Source organism: Orcinus orca, chromosome 3, assembly GCF_937001465.1.
Source record: "Orcinus orca chromosome 3, mOrcOrc1.1, whole genome shotgun sequence".
In the NCBI taxonomy this organism is placed as follows: domain Eukaryota; kingdom Metazoa; phylum Chordata; class Mammalia; order Artiodactyla; family Delphinidae; genus Orcinus; species Orcinus orca.
The window spans coordinates 127,318,533-127,321,835 of NC_064561.1; positions in this window are offsets into that span (position 1 = coordinate 127,318,533).

The window sequence follows — 3,303 nt, forward strand, 5'->3', positions numbered from 1 at the left end:
ATGTAAACCAGTGATTTTTTTTCATACAGCTACATGTTTTTCAGGGGCTATGTGATCACATACAGTTCTGAGACTTTTTTTACCCCCAGATCCTCAATTTCTTACTGTACTTTTTCCTAAAATTAATCTGGTCTGAGACTAACATGCCTATGTTCCCAAAAGACTTTCTCTGGTTTTTAAAGAAGAAAAGCAATGATATCCTTGGGAATGACTGCATTTCAATGATTCTAAGAGACACAATTTTTTTTCACATTTTAATACCTCTGAAATTAGGGTGCATCTTACAATGATGGTAAGTCATAGCTTGGTAGTACTTTTTCTTTCTTAGCCGCACATAATATAACACAGCATATAAATATGATGAGTAATAGCTTGCAATCAATGCACATATTCGTATTCTATAATATATGATATTTAAACTGAAAATAGACATTTTAGATGTCAACTGGAAAATGTGTGGGGATACATAGTTTCTCAAAATTCTGCAACAATGTGAGCAAAAAACATTTGTGGACCGTGGATGCAGACCATTTCCTGCTGAAGTTCAGTGTTTTCATCACAGAACAGAGAGAATTGCTTAAACTAGTCAAGGAAGGGGCTGGCACTGGAGGGTGGTAGTGTAAGAATTGAGCTGTCAGGAATTCAAGCCCAGAGTGTAGGCTGGTCTCAGGAACCGGAAAACTCATTTTCCTAGGCTTTGCACCATTTCTTATGGGCCATGTAGTTTCTCCTCTCTGATTTTGTCTCATGTCTGCCCCCGCTTTTCTGCTTCTCTTAGCAGAAAAGCTTTTTCTTATCTACCCATCAGGGCTCAGATAATGGCCTCAGACCTGAATCTACACAACCTTTCAGCTCAGCAACCCACAGCTCACTAGCTCAATTGCTCACAGGTCCCAAACCAAGGAGAGGGTTCTGATTTGTCCAACTCACATAAGACGTTCACTCCTGATCCAAACAACTGTGACTTGGAATACAAACATCACTGGGGGCAGAAGGGGTAATGGGTGGTGGCAGTCCCCAAGGATGGGGGCTGTAAGTAAACAGGCAGACACAAACATGTCTACTAGAGTCAGCAATAATAATAACGAACACTTAACAGAGTTCTTACAGTTGCCAGGAACCCTGCTAATCGCTTCAAATACATGAACTCCCTTAATCCTCAGTGCAATGCTAGGAGGTGGGTTTTGTTATCCACATTTTACAGATGAGGAAACTGAAGCACAGAGAGCTTAAGGGAATTGCCCAAGGTCACAAGTTTGATAAGTGGCAGAGCCTGGCTTCAAACTCTTTGAACTAAACTGCCTCAGCAATTTTCTCTCTTTGTATCTGGACTTGCTTGTGGCCCTAAGCGTGGACTATTCTGTAACCAGGAAGTAGTAACTTACAGGGAAATGGTAGCAACTGACATATATCGCATAACAAAACACCACTGGATATCTTGGGAATGAGGAGGCAAGGAAAGGGGACCTAGCATTATTTAATACGTACTTCATTTCAGGCAGTTTGTATACATTGTGATACTTTATGCACGCTATAATCCAAAGAAATAAGTACTAAAATCCCATTTTACTTTTGGAGAAACGGAGTCCAGAGGATTGAGTAACTTGCCCCAGGTTTCACCACCACGAGGGAGCGGAGCCAGAGTCCTGTCCCAGACCTGACACGTGGGCCTGTGGCGTTTTCTCTGCCTCCTGTCAGGCTATTGTCAAAACAAACCAGGTGACATACAAGGTAGAGAGTAAATCAGGCAATCATACAACAAACCAAAACAAGAATCAACTTTCTCAAAGCAAAGTCATTGTGCAAAATTCACTTACAGATATGGATTTGATTAATCTGATGAAGCATATTGGCTATTTCCTTTTGTCTGTACAAGCATTAATCTAGCTGTCCTCTGACTCTCTGTTGCAGTTATTGAAGTTTCGACTGAAACAAGGAAAAAGCCCTGGCCAATTCTTCACCTAAGATACAACTTCATGATAAAGTTGATTTTTGCTCTGCCCTTCCTTGTAGCTAATTCTTTGCTTGTTGACTTAAGATGAATTTCCAAGGTTTCATAGTATAAGAAGAATTTTAACTCTTCTAAGGCACACTGTAAAGGCAGGGACAGATTTTTAGAAAGTCGATTGGTTAAGGCTGGTATGCTCTAGGAGGTTGGCAAATGACAGGTAGAGCCTGTTAGGCTCTTCTCGGCACCAAGAAACCATCTTGTCAGAGTCGGTCCGGTAGTGACAGCAGAAATAACATGTCACCCTTGAGTGGAAGAGCACAAACCATTTCAGTTCAGGGCACGCAAAGCATTTCTTAAGTTTTCCTTACCTGCTGGGTTTTTTATTTGTTCAATCTTGCATTCACCCAACTCAACTGCTCAACTGCCATCAAGAAGGAGCTGTCTCACCAGTAAAGGCAGGCTGGGGATTTGAACACTGGGTTTCAATGTAAACTCAGAAAGTGACTGGGTCCATTTGTTAAAAAGAGCCAAAGGAGAGGCAGCTCCTGACCAGCTGGGCTTTCTCTGAACCAACAGCCTTAATGGAACCGCCTGAAAGCAGGGAGGCAGTTGATGTGTACCCGGGCTTACTGTGTGCCAGACACCATGTGAGGGTCTTTATCTATGTCATCCCAGCAAGTGTCCCCCTCACAGCAACCCTTTACGGGAGGCCTCATTAAGCCACGTGTTCCTGATGAGGAAACAGAGGCTGAGAAGGTAAATGAACTGCTGGGGGTGACACAGATAGAAGTGACCTAGCAAGGAGTCAAATCCAGGCCTGAACAGCTCCCCAGACCACATTCTGCCCCTTCACCATGAGACTCCCTACAGATACTACCCTAATGGGCTGCACAGAGTAAGAAGCAACAAAGAATCATTAGCTAGGCCTTCCTAGAAGAACCTGCTCATAAGTGTTAAATTGTATTTTGTTAGCTGAGCTGCAGCTCACTTCTTGTCCCCTGCTTCCAGGCCTAGAGTCACAGACCCACCTGGAACACAGCTGCCAGAGCATTCCTCCCCAAATGCCATTGTCATTGTGTTACTCCCCTACTAAGACCCCATCACCTATATGATAATGTTCTAGAGCCTTCCCCTGCGCAGGAGAGGAAAGAGACTGAGAAGGCTTGAGAGCGAATCATGGAGAGGACAAGGCTCTGTGGGAGGTCAAGAAGGGTCAGGTCAAAGGTACAGGAGGGCAAATCACCTGACAAAGGAAAAGGGAACTTCCTTCCTCTGAGATACAAGGAAAGATGAGACAACAAATTCCAAGTCGACTCAGAGGCGGAGTGTTCTTAAAAGGGAATCTCAGACAA